At 34.1% G+C, this 17954-nt stretch overlaps 1 protein-coding gene and 1 long non-coding RNA gene across 4 annotated transcripts in view; one reads left to right on the top strand and one right to left on the bottom strand.

Moving 5' to 3' along the window:
- The window catches only part of ELP4 (elongator acetyltransferase complex subunit 4), a 214269-nt gene that overhangs the window by 79837 nt on the left and 116478 nt on the right, over nt 1-17954 (bottom strand). The gene's annotated exons all lie outside the window — the stretch shown is intronic.
- Nucleotides 1-17954, top strand: part of LOC141572255 (uncharacterized) — a 106557-nt gene that overhangs the window by 66596 nt on the left and 22007 nt on the right. The window contains exons 2-3 of one of the 2 annotated variants that reach the window (XR_012497560.2): nt 7208-7411; nt 12086-13299. This is a non-coding gene — a long non-coding RNA (uncharacterized LOC141572255). Of the gene's footprint in view, nt 1-7207; nt 7412-12085; nt 13300-17954 lie in introns of those variants that run through there. The other variant, XR_012497561.2, reaches the window with a different exon arrangement.

Raw genomic sequence — 17954 nt, 5'->3', positions numbered from 1 at the left:
ATGTGGAAGGAACTGTTATTATCTCTATTTTATAGATGAGGAAACTGAGGGAGCGAGCCATTATTGGCCGAGCTCACACAACTAGGAAGTGGTGGAGCCAACTCTCAAATTCAGGCGATCAGGCTGCAAAGCCTCACTCTAAATCACTATGCCACACTACTTTCTAGAGCACATGGAACATAAGATGATATAATAACATAATATAATTATATTATATAAGACCCAGTCTTATATTAATTTTTGCTCCAAAAGACGCATTAGAGCTGATGGTACGGCGAGGTCTTATTTTTGGGGAGACACGGTAATTCTTCCACTTCAACCCCAATGAAACAGGACAGATTGAATATATTCCATTAGGAAATTTCCTTTACTTCAATGAATCTGGTAAGACTTAGAGGGGGTGTAAAAAGCCTGTAAGAGTGGAAGGAGAATGCCTGAAAGATTACGTTTGTCTTTAGATTTTAGTTCAAATGCAACTACTAGGGTTATGACTTTCAAAGGTCAATTATTTTTGGCTAAATAAGTAGAAAATTGGTCCTGGTAAGCAGGCATGTATCTCCTGGGGCTGAGGTTGGAGGTGGGGGTAGGGAGAAACCATTGCATTGTATTACAGCAATGATACAATAATTTCACATTCACATATATAAACAGTATTAGCATAATACCATTCTTTGTAGGAAAGGATGTTAACATTTAGAGGGTTGTAATTATTTTAGGAAGAATGAATTTCTATAAGGCATCTGTTTTTTCCAAAGTATTTTGGTTAAAGCCTGATTTGCGTGAAAACATAAATAACCTCTTGCTCCAGACTGAGAGCATCAGCAAGCTTTAACAGATGGCCTCATTTAAAAATCATTTGTAAGATATCTCACATTTATCCAACACGCTGTCAACTTCTTCCTTTTATTCAATCATGATTTTACATATTTCTGTCATAAATATTTTTTAATCCTGTGCATTCATGGAAATCACACAATTTAGTATTTATACTTAATTTAGTTTGGGGGCAACGCTGATTCTTTCAAACTTATGCCACTAACCAAAAAAATTATAGGATGATTAATTATAGAAAAATACAAAGTTTAACATTAACTCATGAAAATGCAACAAAAAGCAACATTTTAATCAAGAAACATTTTAATCAAGTGGAAAAAACAAAAGAATTGAAAAACTCTCTACCCTGCGTCTCCTTCTGGCTGTTATTCTTTCTCTTTTCTTTCACATTGAAGAACCAGGAACAGGGTGAATACTTGCCACCTCTATTTCTTCACCTCCCATTCACTTAAATAAAAATTTTTTAAATGGTAAAATCCAATCAGTCTTTAACCAACTGTATGTAAACAAGGTTCCACATCCCTGAAACTTCTTGGTCAGCGATCACCCATGACCCTCACATTGCCAAACACAACGGACGTCTCTATCCCTGACTCAGTTGTTGACTTTCTGTTGATTGCTCAGTGCATTTAGCATTGTTCCTTATTGTCTCCTCAAAATTCTCACCTCTTTCAATTTCTGAGACTATTCCCCAGGATTCCTTTGCCTTCTCTTCTGAATCTAAACATATTTTCTAACCTAACTCTAAACACTTCAACTACCAGCTATATAAGAATGATTCCCTAAATCATGTATCTGGCCTATGTATCTCCCCTAAACAAATTCACACACCGAAATGTTCATAGGTTACTTCCACCTGCAGGTCCCATTCTACATGTCCCACACTGTACTTTTTCCTGTGGTCCTTATTTTGGTGAAAGACTCCCATCTCATCAAGTCACGCAAATCAGAAATTTGGAAGCCACCTTTGACTCCTCCTTCTCCTTCACCAACTGACTAAGCTGATTTTACCTCATTTCTGCCAGGTGATTTCTTAGTTCAGGCCGTCATGAGGATGATAATGCCCTGGCCTCTTATAACATTTTCCTAACGGGACTCTCTGCTTCCAGTCTTGTCATCCCCTCTAATTTGTCTTTTCACATTGCTGTCAGAGTGATATTTCTAAAATCTGATCAGTAATCCCTGCATAAACTTCTTAAATGGATCCCCACTATGTATGGGAGAGAATTCAAATCATTCTCTCCAGAAGTAACATGATCTAGCTCTCTCTGGAGGGGTTGGAGGTGGGCCTTCATCCCCTTATTCAGGTGTAAACTAAAGTCTTAATGAAATAGTCAAATGATTGCATCTAATTATAGTGGATATGTTTGCATTTACGATAATTAAGATGAGAAGTCATTTCATAAACCATCCCCGCCAAAAAAAACAAACCAAAAAACAAAACCCCACAAGAGAACGAAAGATCAGAAATACAGTACAGGTAGAATCTAGAATGAAAACTAGTGTTGGGATACATAATAGGAGACCAGACTTACTAGTATTGCAAGAGAAAGAGGGTGACAATCTTAATTGAATTAAGGCTAACATGACAAGATAAATTACAGACTACTGAAATATAAAAAATATATATTTTTTCACAAGTGAGCTTGGCTTTCATCTTTTATAAGTGATGCAGCTTAGAGGAAGGATTAGAAAAAGACACTGGATCAGACAGAAGAGACTATAAAGAAATTGTCTAGAAACCCCTTGAAAAAAAATTTCAATACGTCATTTTCACAACATAAATGTGTTAGTGTGCTGTAATCACTAAAAATATACAGAGAAGAAACAGCATATTTTACAAATAAACTTTATTGATGAAATTCTTTAAAATATCTGTATTTCATGTGTCTACTAATTTATTAAGGCTGATATCCAAATCTATTAAGTTTCAACTCTTCTGTTACCTATTTGCAATTCTTTTCCTTGTTCTTAAAGTAACTGCACTATTATATTGAAACCCATTTCAATTAACTACATAACTGGGAATATACAGTAGAAAAAAATGACAGAGTATTCAATTTTGTCATGTAGTTTTTCAAATAAACTTCCTTTGTATTATGAGCTTTTTTGCATAACTTCTTTTAAAAACTTTGCAGTATAATGTCCTAATATATCCATTTATGTTTATTATGTATGTGTGCATATATATATAAGTATATTTATTTATATACATATATATGTATATTTATTTATATACATATATATGTATATTTATTTATATACATATATACACACACATATATAGACACATAATACATATATTTTATATTATATATAATATATACATGTATAAACACACACACACAAACACACACAGAGGGTGCCAAAAAATGTATACACATTTTAAGAAAGGAAAACTGTATTAAAATTGTAATACTCAATATATACCAATAACAAAAGATGAATACAAGTCACGTCTGACTTCTGCAATTACAAGAGGTGCTCAAAGTGGTTACCATCAGCATCCAGACACTTCTGATTACGGTGAACTAATGCTTGAGCAACGTTGGCCAAAGTGTCCACATGTATACATTTTTTTGGTACCACTGGTATATATATATCTAGTCTCCTCATTTTATAAAGTTTTAGTAAGATCAAACTCAAGACTATTAGTAGTACCCCACCAGTACCCTCCACCACTTTCCAAACACTACTCATGAAGATAGTCTCCTGTGTTTATTTCTAAAACTTTGTCTTATCTTTCACATTTAGATTGCAATACATCTGGAATTGAGTTCTGTTCATGGTGTGAAGGAGGCGTCAGGATTCACTTTTCTTTCTCATGTGGATACCAGTTGACCCAGTACTATTTATCGAAAAGCCCATCCTTTCCCATCTGCATGACAGTGTTACTTCTGTCATAAATCAGGTGGTCATATACCAGTGCCTCTGTTTCTGGACTCTTTTCTGTCCCGTCTGCTTACTGATGTATCCTACCTATGTCAATACCACAAGCCTGGGTATCTGCAAGTGTAGGTATTCCAGCTTTGGTGTGTGTCAAGTTTGCCTTCTTGGCCCCTTGCATTTGCTTAAAAATTTCCTCGAATATATGGTGATGGAAGGAGAACTGACTCTGGGTGATGAACACACAATGGGATTTATAGATGATGTAATACAGAATTGTACACCTGAAATCTATGTAATTTTACTAACAATTGTCACCCCAATAAATTAAAAAAAAAAAAAATTTCCGTAAAATTCTGCAGGAATTTTAATAGGTACTGCACTGAATAGCTGTATCAATTTTGGAAAAAGTGACACACTAATTTATATTGGAAGCAGAGTTAGTCAGACATTCAAAGTTGTGCAGGATGTGGCAGGTCTTCAGTGGCTGAGACTGCCCAGAGCGTTGTTGAATGTCAGGTAAGTCTTGCCTCACCCGTTAAATACCACTGACAATCACTGTGATGACCCAAACCATGTCGATATCAAAGGTTAAAAAACAAAAAACAAAAAACACCCTCACCTAGTAAGGTCTTATTCCTAATCTTAACTTCTAGGACCCTTATTGTCTATTCATTCAAGAAACATTTACTTAATACCTACTAAGTGCAAGGCTATTGTGCTTATGAAATGGTGAACTGAGTTAAAGTGCTTAAACAAGTCTTTTCTATTTCTAATCAGTTTGGAAATTTATATCGAGGCAATTGAATTTACCTCATAATACAGACTGGACAAATCCCTTTAATTATTAAGTTGTGAGCGCCTTAAAATAGAAATAATGTCATATTCACTTTTGTATCTCCAGGTCTTCTTCTACAGCAGGGTCTCAAACAGATGATTGGTAAATAATTTTCATACACTTTAAAATTATTTTAGTATACTTTAAGATGATTTTAATTTATTTAAAACTTTAATCTTAAATTGTCCTTAGCCTTGGAACTTGCAAAAATGATGATGAATTTAAATGCTTACTAAGGTGAAGTTCACTGGTGCTTCACGAAATTTGGAGATCCTGAACCTGTTTTATTCTGTCTTGGACTAAAATTCTTAATAGTCAACTGGCCAATTTGTAACTTGAACATTATGGTAGTTTAACATAGCTTTCAAACTGTATTTTTATCAATTTGAAACCTCAGCTATTTTGACCTGCTAGAAAAAAAATAACAAACTTGAAACTTTTCCATAAGCTGTATATAACTAAAAAAACACCAAGCTCTGTATATTTTCATGCTTGCACAAGACACCATGAAACCCATAAAGGGTTACAGAGCAAAACTCTAGATGCTTACGTACAAAATATAGCATAGAAAAAAACTATACATATGTGTATAAAATAAACTATTCTAAAAATATATTACATGGCTAATGTTAAGTGAAATAGGATATAGAGATACCAAAAAGTATGCTGACCAGTTTGCATTTTGGTGGGAGGACAGGGAAGATAAAGAAATATAAAAAATATTTTATTTATATGAATATAATATGAATATGAATATAAATAAAGTATTTGGTTAGTACCAGATATACTCATTCAGTGAAATATTTTGGCACTGCAGATGAAACAAAGGCATGGAACATATAATTCCTGACCTCAATGAACTTATCGTTTAATAACAGACAAAGTAAGTCAAAATAAGTATAATGCAAATAGAAAGTGATAAATATTTAAATATTTTATATTCCAAATGACTTTCAAGATGGAACTCAATATCTTCTTTTTGTAGCTTTCCCTGAACATGGTTTAACAACTGCCAGAATTAATTATCCCATTAGTGGTCTTTGCATAGCATTTCACATGTAACTTTATTTTTGTACCAATCAATCTCTATTATAGTTATTTGTTTATATGTCTGTTTTCTTTACTAGATTATGAGCTTTTCATGGGCAGGGGTTATGTTAATATATTTTTGTATTCTCACAAAGGGCCTGGCACATGGTAAGAACGCCTAAATATTTAATCAAATTGAACTAATGTAGTATTGTACAAAATGTATAAAAATGAGAGAACTGAACAATAAATACCAAGGTGCAAAAACAGAGCAGAGAAAAGAAAAGATCAATGTGGGATTGTAGCAGTCAGCCAGGCTTGGGAGTAGGTGGGAAATGAGTCAGTTCTGAATATGTAGGTAGGAACTCAGCAGAGGCAAGGAAGGGTTAAGATCCTGGAAGCGGACTTGGTGTGATCAAGGTAGAATTACCAGATGTTCTGTTCTCCATCTTTCTAACCACAGCAGCTAGTGGGGAAGAAAAATATGTAAACAAGCATTCAGGATTCTTACTAACGGACCACTAATCTTACAGTCTTATGAGTAACCTATGAGTCTTCCTTCTCTTTCATCTATCATATCCTGACAAATCTCAAGTACAATACTATTAGCTCTTCATTTACAGTATCTCTTAGATTTGTCAATAGCTCCATTGAAACTACTGCATAGTTGGGAAAGACAAGATGAAGCCTAGAACTGCTGGGTCACAGAGACCACCAGACCTGCAAGGTTGTAGCTGGTGACACTAGGCTACCCAAAGCCCTATGCTAGACTGGTGGAAACAACTACGATTGGGTTTCTTAAAAATCCCCTGCTAGAATTGGTCCTAGAATTGAGTAGGACAGAGAATGCAAGAGGGAGTAATGGAGAGTAGGAACTCCTAGACAAGGGGTTAGAGGTTAAGAACATACGTGTACATTTGGAGTTAGATTGTCCAGGTTAGGTTAGAAATCTGGCTCCATTATTTGTTAGCTGTGTGACTTCAAGTAAGTTATTTAACCTCTGTGCACCTCACACATGAAAGACAGGGATAATAACACAACCATGTAAGGCTGATAAGAATTCAGTGAGTTAGTATGTATAATTCACCTAGTGCCTTGCACACTATAAATACTCATTAAGTCTTGGCTATTGTTGGGGTGAATATTTTCTAAATCCACCATTATCACTTCGGGGGGATAAAAGAAAGAAGAACACTAAGAGAAAAAGGAACATTCAGAGAGGCTGTAAGAGAACTGGTAGAGTTTAGCGGAAACCATAGAGGAGAGATAATTAAAAGAATATGTGGGGAAGAAAGATATATGATGCAAACAAGGAGAAGAACACAAAATTCTACATAAGAATAAGATACTTCAGCGTAATAACCTCTCTAATGCTTTATCTGCACATTTCCCCCATCTGTACATTTAAAAAATAAAATTGTAGAACCCTGGGCATCACGTGATTCAATAAGAATGTTCTGAGCTCATGTTTCCTGGGAGATTTTTATTGGTGTCACTCAGTAAAATTACAGTGCTATGAAAATGTGAGATTTGTACTGAAGTCAGCTCCCACTTCAAGCCAGAAATGACCTTTCCCACAAAAAGGGAATTAAAAAGTTTCCCTTACTTTTCCTTCCTCAGGACCACAACATGAAGAGAACATACAGCTTTGAACAGAAGAACACTGATCCACAGAGAGCGCGTGGCCACCAGGGAGACGAATGATAGAGAGGCAGAGGGCTAGTGCGTATGCAGCTATTCCTGGAGCTGACAAGCAAAACTGGATTGGTTTATTTGGCCTTTGAGAGAGAAACAGACATCCTCTTGCAAAGCCAACCACCTGGGGTAAGAAAAATGTGAGAGCCCAGAGGATTCAAACTGTACCAGAACTATTCCCTTAGCCACACTGGCAAGCCCTGGTTTACTCGTACTGTCCTGGCCTAATTATTAATACTTCTTTAGTTGTATCAAGACAAAAGAAAAATTATATGGTCACTCTAGAAAGGTAGCATTAGCTCCTAACTAAGGAGGAAAGGGAAACATTTTAATAATGTGACTTGTATAACAAATTGTTTGTTGTTTTCATTATAGATAGTTCAATCATTCTTAAGTCTTTTAGAAGACACCAAATTCAAGATTTCGTTTTATACAGATATCTAGACTGGGTGGACCTTACAGAATCAACATTCTGGTGCCATGGTGAACAATATCAGAAAAATGACCCACCTTATAGAACTGTCTTAACAGGATTAATTTATAGCTGAGTGTTATCTATCAGTATAGTACAATTAAAAATATGTATCTATTGTAAACTCTTTATAAAATAAATTTAAAATCATTTTATTTAGAAAATTAAAATACGATGATGGGTCAGTACCCATGACGTCACTCCTTTGCTCAGAAACATTTACTAGCTCCCCACTGCCTATTACATTAATTGTAATGCCTCAGCCTGGCATCAAAGGCTCTGGTGGGTACAGCCCAAGTCTGCTGTTTCTATCTTTAACTTCCACTATCTCTTTACTGCGAAGTAGCAAAGATTTGTTCCTGCTCTTTTCAGGTCACCATCTCCTGATTTTCTTTGGAGAGAAGCAACAGAAATAGCTAAGAACTTTTTACCTTCCCTGTAGGGCTTGCCTGTAGGCAGGGTGGTGATTTGCAAAGTTCTGTAAACAGAAGTCTGCAGGGGGATATCTGGAAAGTTTTCCTTTTTCCCTTCCCTTAATCCCTTCTTCTCGCTTGACTGTAGACTGATGGTTGGAACACTAGGGTATATATGTTTTAAAAACTTAAGATGCAAATATAGAAATATTTTCATAAATATCATTTTGGCAAAATAGGATTGTTGCTAGTTTTAAGACATAATATATTATACCTAACTCAGTTCTTTCTGAAGAATAAGGAACCAATACATGCTTACTTTTGTTAATGATGCTGTTGCAATAATACAAAGTGCCTTGGAGAGTTCCGGTTTCGGGTGTTGAATGTAAGGGGCTTGGAAGTCATCTTATACCCACAACGTGAAAAAAGCTGAACAAACTGAAAATCAACAACTCTTCTTAGACTCATCAGAGCACGGAGTTCACAGGGCCCACTGTGGCCCCACCCTGCCCCAAACTGTAGAAATAACAGACAGATAGAGAGACCCACAGTTTACCAGAGCAGAAGCCTGGCGATAAAAAATCTCCAGGAACCAGTACTAGAGAAGGAAAACCCAAACTGTAAACGATGAATTGCTAAAGCCCAGTGTGAAGTTCTGAGATTACACAACTGCAGGAGGAGCTAGTATGAGGGACAGGAAAACTCCATAGTGTCAACATTTCAGTTCTTTCCAACTTGATCTACAGATTCCCAATAAAAATCCCAGCACAATCCCAATAAAAATCCCAGCAAGTTATTTTGTGGATATCGACAAACTGACCCTAAAGTTTACATGGAAAGGCAAAAGACATAGAGTAGCCAACACAGTACTGAAGGGACAGAATTCAGAAGACTGACATTATCTGTTATGGGATGAACTGTTCCCAGCACCCCCAAATTTGTATGTTGAAGCTTTAGCCCTCAGTACCTCAGAATGTAACTATGCTTGGAGATAAGGTCTTTAAAAAGGTAATTAAGTTGTGATTCTTTAGGGTAGGCCCTAATCCAATACGAGTAGTCCTTATAAGAAGAAATTTGGACACGGACATGTCCACACATAGAAGGAAGACCAGGTGAAGGCAGGGAGAAGCCGACAAGCTACAAGCCAAGGAGAGAGGCCTCAGAAGAAACCGACCTTGCTGGCACCTTGATCTTGGATTTCTGGCCTCCAGAACTGTGAGAAAATAAAATTCCTGTGTTTAAGCCACCTAGTCCGTGATATTTTGTTAGCAGCCCTAGCAAACTACCTGACATCAAGACTTTACTACCTGACTTCAAAATATACTACCCGACTTCAACTTACTATAAAGCTATAGTAATCGAGACATTATAGCATTGGTGAAAGAAAAGACAACTAGATTAATAAAACAGAGCAGAGAGCCCAGAAATAGACCTAAACAAATATAGTCAGTTGATCTTTGACAAAATGGCAAAAGCAATATAATGGAGAAGATAAAGATAATCTTTTCAACAAATGGTGCTGGAATAAATGGGCATCTGCATGCAAAAAAATGAATCTCGATATAGATCTTATACCTTTAACAAAAACTAACTGAAAATGGATCATAGGTAGAAATGTAAAACAAAAAGCTATAAAACTCTAGAAGATAATGTAGAAAATTTAGGTGATCTTGGGTTTGGCAATGACGTTTTATTTTATTTATTTTTTTAAAGGTTCTTTTTTTAAATTAGTTTCAGGTGTAGGCAATAACTTTTTAAATACAACATTAAAAGCATGGTCTATGAAAGAAAAAAAAATTAATATGTTGGACTTCATTAAAACTAAAAACTTCTGGTCTGTGAAAGACACTGTTAAGAGAATGAAGACAGAATAGTATTCCATTGTGTATATATAACACATCTTCTTTATCTAATTACCTATCGAAGGACACTGGTCATTTCCATGTCTTGGACACCCTAAATAAAGCTGATGTAGTATATATACACAATGGAATACTATTCTGTCGTATGAAAAGATGAAATAGTGCCATTTGTGACAACATAGATGAATTTTGAGATTATTACACTAAGTGAAATAAATCAGACAGAAAAAGTCGAGAACCACATAACTTCATTCATATGTGGGATATAAAACTGAAAGCAACAAAGGAACAAGACAAACAAACAAACAAAAACTCATAGACACAGACAACAGTTCGGTGGTTACCAGAGGGTAAGGGGAGGGGAGGGTGGTAGATGAGGGTAAACGGGATCAAATATATGGTGATGAAAGGAGAACTGACTCTGGGTGGTGAACACACAATGTGAGACATAGATGATGTAATACAGAATTGTACACCTGAAATCTATGTAACTTTACTAACCATTGTCACCCCAATAAATTTTAATATAAAAAACAAACACAAAAAAATAATAAAGACAAGCCATAGACTGGGAGAAAATCTTTGCAAAACACCGATTTGATAAAAGACTAGCATCAAAAATATATAAAACTCTCTTAAAATCTAATAATAAGAAAACAGTCTAATTAAAAATAGGCAAAAGATTTGAACAGACACCTTACCAAAGAGGTCACACAGATGGCAAATAAGCATATGAAAAGATGCCCAGCATTATATGTCATCAGGGTATTGCACATTAAAACAACAATGAGATACCACTACATACTTATTAAAATGGCTAAAATTCAAAACACTGAGAATACCAAACACTGGTAGAATGAGTATCAACAGGAACTCTGGTTCATTGCTTGTGGGAATACAAAATGGTACAGCCACTTTGGAAGGCAGTTGGGCAGCTTCTAAGAAAACTAAACATTTTCTTACTATATAATCCAGCAATTGTACTCCTCGATACTTCAAATGAGTTGAAAACTTATGTCTACATAAAAACCTGCACATGAATGTTTATAACAACTTTATTCATAACTGTTAAAACTTGGAAGCAACCAAGATATCCTTCAATAGGTAGAATGGAAAACCAAACTGTGGTACATCTGTACAATAACATATCTAGTGATAAAAAGAAATGGCTATCGAGCCACAAAAAGACATGGAGGAAACAAATACATACTGCTAAGTGAAAGAAGCAAATCTGAAAGGCTATGTCCTATGTGCACATGCTTAATATATACTTTTAAAAAGTTTAAGTGTATTTATTGCTATGTCACACTACCTTCTCATGACTGCTGGGAGCAAAACTCTATCCGTTCAATCTGTCACAATCTCATCCCTCCCCTCCCCTCACCCTGTTTGTGAAGAATTTATGTGCTAAGGAAACCAGAGGGATAAACAACGACTGTTTGTAAGACTAGCAACAAAATGGGAAAAAGAGGGTTACACCAATTACCGAGCATTTAGCTTCAGTAGTTTCCAAAGCTTCATTACTACCACATCATGTACAAATGCACTTAGCATACTTAACAATCCCAGGTGCTTTTTTTTAAAAAACAACAACAACTAGTTACTAGAAACCCGAATTAATGAAGACATTGTTACTGATACTATATAAGGAAGTACACTCAGTTTGTTTTAGTAATATGAACAGAATGTTAATTCAGTTTATAAATGTAAAATTATATTGTTTCAGAATAAATCCTGAATAAATCATGTTTAATTTCGTGTCTTTGGGTTTGAGAGAAAAACCATGCCCTGGCATTTCTCAAACAGGCCTTACGTGAAGACCCTAATGGTACAGGGAGAATGTTTTAGCTCCATTTATTTCCAACCCTAAAATGCATAACTGGCAAAATGAAAAAAAATGGTTGGTGGGTTAAGCTAAAAAGGTAACTCATAGTAACCGGTTTATAAATAAACTTTCCATATCCAGTGTTTTGGCACAGCTTCCCAAATATACTTATAACACAGACTTCTATTCAAATCAGATAAAAATACATTTCCCCATTTTCTTTTATTAAAGGAAACGTGTCAACTGAAGACATGATGGTGACTGGTGGCATCACACTTAAGGTTTTCCTATTAAAATGCCAAGAGCATGCAAGCAATTTAACACATCAACTCAAAGGGAATTTTTTTTTATATTTAGTAAGTGAAGAATGTATCTTCAATGATCTGGTGTGAATCCTTTATTAAATAAAATGCTTTACAATGTTAAAATGTTCTAAAAGGTGTATTAAATAATATTCTATTAAATAAAATTTTCAAGAGGTTCTACACAGATCTTGTAGTACTGCTCACTTATATTAAAAAAACAATAGCAGTGACTGGACTTTGTCTAATGAAGTAAACAGACTAATGAATTGCTAATGGTCTTATCCATACTGGATACCTCCAAAGGTCATACTTTGGCTTGTTTTTATGGTTGTATATACATCTCTTATGTCACAGGCAATCTTAAATAATAATTTGTAGTCTAATAGCATCTCTAAGAAATCATTCTCTGGTTCTGTTAAATAAAGTAACGATGGGCTAATTATCATTTCATTCGATACATAATCAAAAGACTCAAGAAGTAAATACTAACACATTGTATTGTATAGTAGAAATTCCAAACATATTTGGCATGTTTCAACATATATGTCCGGGTATTCTCTTCTAAATAATTTGTATCTATACCTATAAAGTTTTGATAATCAAAGAAGTAGAGTTTGTTATGATGTTAATGGGATTAGAATTTATGCATCCAAAACATCACATATGCGATCTTATGAAAACTACCATTATATCATGACAGTTTACTAATTTCTGGGTTTTACTCTTCCATACGTAAACGTAACAACATCATCAGTTTATACAGAAGTTATTTGGGAGAATGTTATTAGATTGTATAGTAAACGAACTGTGTATGTGATGGCTGTTTGACTGAAGTATTGTTTCTAATTCACATTATGCTCAATAAAAATCATATCTGAGGAGTTATATGCCGATTTTTATACTAACAGAATAAACACCACTTACAACAAGTGCCATTATAACAAAATGCCGACAACTGTACAGTCCCTTAGAAACTTCTGCAGTAGAGAAGCCCTTTACTTGATTGAATCATGTTATGACTATGGAGTACACTCATGCTGGCTCCACTGTCATCATTTAAGACTAGGTTCAGTTGAACAGGCTGGTGAAGACCATGGGGTAACCTACATAGAGAGGTGTCTATCTAGGTTTTCCTATCTGTATCAGAAATTAGAGCTGAAGAATGCACTATTTATAGTCATCAGTTAATATTTAATTATCTTCATCTAAGTATGAATATGTGTCTGTGAGGCCTATTAGGTGATAAGCTAAGTTAGGTTTTTGTTATATGCCTTTTAGTTCATTTGGAAGTAAGTAGTAAAGTGTGAAAATACCTTGCTTATAAAGACATAAAATCTTATTTACATCTCAATTTAGTGAGTTATCATTTATAATGTTTTAAATTTATGAAATCATGCATAGTGCATATTTACTTTTAATGACTGATAATGTGTGATATTTTCTTTCAATGGTTTAAGTAATATGAAGTCAATAATTACATAATTCCCATTGTAAATCTTAAATATTTTCTAATGGTAGTAGACTAAAGTATTTCTGTTCTCAACCTTGCACGTTAGCTGAGCTATAAAATTCATCTTTTAAATTCCGTTCTCTAGTGTAAAGACACTAACAATTTTTTTTTTTAATATATAAAGCTTCTAAGTGGACAGTTGTGATTCAATGTGTAAACGTTTAAGTGAAGAAAATGTTCAGCTAACCTTTATGGTTTTATTTTGAAAATTTGGCTGATGTGTAAGGAAACCAAACTTTCTATTTGAAATCTTTAATTATAAGCATTATACATTTGAAAGGCATCCTAAATTAGGTATTATCTTAGCCCTACCTTTATTTACTTTTACAGAATTATCCTGATGAAAGATATAATTATAGCATTATACAAAATTACTAACCCTTTCTTTTTTAATGTTTCCTAAGTGATAAACACATTACATACAGATTAAGGCAATAAATCTCCAACTTGAACATAGCTAGGAGTTAATTAAAAAGTGGGAACTATACTATTTCTTGGTTAGAAAAAAACAACCTTATGAAAAAGAGTGATTTGAGGTGAATATGTTATGAAGAAAAAATTTGAAGATATAATTATAACTTTCTAAATTATATAAAAATGGTTATTTTAAGGCCCAACTTAGAGGAAAAACCTGAGAAACATGGCTTTTGACACTGTCGAAAAAGTGAAAGGCTCTCCTTGCTTTAATTTTTCACTTTGTATTATTGTGGAGTGTGTCATGGCGACAGAATCACAACGTGACATTTTTGTCCTCATCTCTGATGTCTGCAGCATAAAATTATTACTCTTAGAGAGAGCGAGGAGTCTCCTACATAGAAAACAATGAGGCTTATTATGTAGGAATTGGAAGGAGAAATCATCTTCCGTAAATAGCAGAGTGGCTCCAAATCCTCTAAAGGAATGGTAGCAGAAGATGGCCTGGACACAACACCTCCAAACTGAATTTTAAAGAATGATTCAAATTATCATAAAATAATTAATCATGTTTCACTCAAGTGATAATAGATATAAATGTCAATTGACTAGGAACAATTAATATGGAAGCCCATGGGATGTTACTATCCAATGTTATCAAGATGTTATCAACTTGGCACCTCCCCTCTATTTCAAGGATACATTTTAAATGCTCAGTTGGTTTTGTGTGAGGTGTTGTGTATGCATTAGTGAATGAGAACAGAACACAATTTCTGCCATCAGCTTATGGTATGGTAAAGCGATAGAGAGACATAAAGGAAACAGGGAATTAAAATGATGTTGTAAGTGCTATAATAAAGATAATTACAAGGTACTCTGGGAGTACAGAGATAGAATACCTAATCTGGTCTTAAAGCATCAGGAAAGGTATTTTAGAAGAAGTGACATCGATGCTGAGAACTAAAGGAAAAATGAGATTGACCTGACAAGAACAGTTCTTTCAGGAAAGGGAAGGATATTTTTGGCCTTTACCAAAGACGTGGAAGTAACAGAATGGGTCATTGTAGGGACTGCACGTGAGTCAGGATGCAGCTTGGAGTTCCAGCAAGAGATGAGGCTGGAGAGGCAGCCAAAGGACAGATCTTTTTTTTTTTTAAATTTTAAAAAGATTTTTATTAAAAATATAGTTAACATTCAATATTATATTAGTTTCAGGGGTACACATATAGTTATTCAACATTTATACACCTAAAGAACTGATCACCATAAGTCCAGCAACGACCTGACACCATCCTACGCTGTCACAATATTATTGACTATATTCCCCATGCTGTATGTTACATCTGCATGACTTATTTGTTTTATACCTGGAAATGTGGAACTCCTGTTCCCCTTCACCTTCCCCCTGCTTTTTTAATTTTTCAGTTACAGCTGACATTCAATATTATTTTATATTAATTTCAGGTGTACAGCATACGGTTAGATATTTATATAATTTAAGAAGTGATCCCCCTGACTAGTCTAGTACCTACCTGGCTCTATACATAGTTATCACCATGTTTTGATTATATTTCCTATGCTTTACTTTACATACCCATGATTATTTTTTAACTACCAATCTGTACTTCTTAATGCCTTCACCTTGTTCACCCTTCCTCCCAACCCCTCTCCCAACTATCATCCCAATAAATCTAGTACCCATTTGACACCATACATAGTTATCACAATGTTGCTGACTATTATCCTTATGCTATACCCTACATCCCCATGACGAATGTGTAACAACCAATTTGTATTTCTTAATCCCTTCCCCCTTTTCACCCACCACCTGAACCCCCCACCCATCTGCAACCATCAAAATGTTCTCTGTATCTATGAGTCTGCTTCTGTTTTGTATGTTTATTTATTTTGTTTAGATTCCACATAAAAGCAAAATCGCATTGCATCTGTCTTTCACTGCCTGACATACTCCACTCAACATTATATCCTCCAGGTCCATCTATGCCGCTGCAGATGGCAAGAACCCATTCCCTTCCATCAGAGGCCAGATCTTAAGGACATCACTTTAATAAAATACATCGGACTAGATTAAAAATTCACCTAAAATTACCTCCATAAATATTTACAGAATGAATTAATAAAAATCTATGGCTGATCTTGCTCTCACATAACTAGTCCTTGAAATTTTAATTGACCCAGTATATATATTATGTTGAAATATGAAACTGTTTCATTCAGGTCAGGATATTAAAAATCTGATAGAATTTCTTACATTTTTTTCCTATGGGACTCTTACACACACACACACACACACACACACACACACACACACACGGAATTTCATCCCAATTTCAAAAGTAAAGATGAGGATATTGTTTCAGTGGGAAAGAATTATTCCTTTTTGATACAAATAAGTGACTTGAATCATGCCAATCATTTTATTAAAAATAGTCTGAAGAGTACAGTAATTTTGCCTTATATTATGGTATTAAGGTATTTTCCAGGATAATTTTATGTAACTTATTTACTAAAAGCCATTATCATTTTATTTGATTTTATTGTCATATTTTTTATAGGATTCATGGTGTACCATGCTTAGGCATATAAGTGTTGAAAAAAGACTATATTAATACTCAAAATAAAAAATTATTTTTAATTATTAAAATATTATATAAAACATCACTTTAATCTGTTGTTTTCTAAATTTAAAATAAACAAATTATGCTTTCCAAATGAAGCAATTACTTTTTCAGATCATAATTATTCAATAATTACCATTTTAAAATTTTTGAATATTTACTGTAAAGCAATATAATATCAACTCTTCTGATTAGAAAATATATACTTGTGGGGGAAAAATGGAAGCAATTTTATTTTAAAAACATGCAGATGCATCATATGATTAAAAAGTACATTTAAAGATCATATAATTAGATGGGAGGAGTAACTGGGTATAGTAAGATAAATGGATCACAGATTTTACTGCCAAAGTTAAAATTTAGCACAAAATTAAGTTGCCTACCATTAGAGTCAGTGTATAAGTAAGACTTTTTCATTTAATTTATTTTGGTATAAAGAATCTATATAAACAGTTTACTAATTTACTGACTAGGAAATTAGTTTATATAAATTTCCAAAATAAAGATGATGGTTATTAGACAGGTGCTTTAGAAAAGCTTTGCACAGAATGCAGTAGTGATTATACTACTGATTCATATGGTTATAGAAAATACTGTCCTTACTAAAAGGAATCGTTCCAGGGAACAATAAACTTTAAAGTAAAGGACAATTAGGAGTAAACTTATTAATTGCTTGCTGTCATGAACAGAAGTATACGGGCAAAACTTTTTAGGCTATCTGAACAACTTTAGGTGGAATCACATTTCAACAAGCCAAGACAGACTAAAATAGATTCCATTTTATAACAAATTTCTACATATGTGTTCTTTGAAAAACCATTTCAATATCCAAATGCCTTTGTTTAAATAACCTCAACATTCCTTTTCCAAATTAAATCTGTTCACGTGGTCCTCCATGTTGGTTGTTAAAAGTAGCCTTACTATTAAATCCTCCATATATATCCTTGAAAATTACTTCAGATTTTTTTTTGTCCAGGGTATGAATAATAAGCGCTTTAACAGCTCCTTGTCCATCATCTCAAATGTTTGATAATTTCTAATGTCAAAGGAAAGGTATTTTTATAAAATGGACATAAGGCAGTTAATAAGTTTCTTTTCTTAGGTAGCCATTTTTCTCTAGACTCTAAATAGTAATAGTAAAAATGACCATTAAATTTATATAAGAAATAACAATTAAATTTCTTTATCAAAAAAATTAAAATCTTATCTTCTACATTGTTCAATTTATTGTT

This window comes from Rhinolophus sinicus, chromosome 14 (assembly GCF_057876585.1).
Source record: "Rhinolophus sinicus isolate RSI-liver-muscle chromosome 14, RSI-T2T, whole genome shotgun sequence".
Lineage (NCBI taxonomy): Eukaryota > Metazoa > Chordata > Mammalia > Chiroptera > Rhinolophidae > Rhinolophus > Rhinolophus sinicus.
Note: the sequence above shows the minus strand (reverse complement) of the source record. Positions and strands in the feature narration are given on the sequence as shown.